Raw genomic sequence first — 356 nt, forward strand, 5'->3', positions numbered from 1 at the left:
GCGAAGGTGACGGTTTTGCATATTGTCAAGAAACCCGATTTCAAGCCACAGTTGTAAGTAATTTTAAACATGGTCCATCAGTACGTTAGTTAATTAAAGAAAATGTTTTTATCGAACAAAATAACGAAGAAGCAAGAGCGTGGAAAGCTAATGGACGAAATTGCGGAAGAAATGAAGTAAACATCGAAAATGGTAATGATAAAGATATAATGAGCGACTATTAGAGAAAAAATAATTTCTTTAGTTTTCAGCTGACACGGTAAAAATATGCATAGGAAGTATGTATGACGAATATAGCCGGCTTAGCTATATATGTATTATAGGATTAGCGACTTCCTTTTGGAAAAGGAAGATTC

The sequence above is a fragment of the Penaeus monodon genome, chromosome 15 (genome assembly GCF_015228065.2).
Source record: "Penaeus monodon isolate SGIC_2016 chromosome 15, NSTDA_Pmon_1, whole genome shotgun sequence".
NCBI classification, from domain to species: Eukaryota; Metazoa; Arthropoda; class Malacostraca; order Decapoda; family Penaeidae; genus Penaeus; species Penaeus monodon.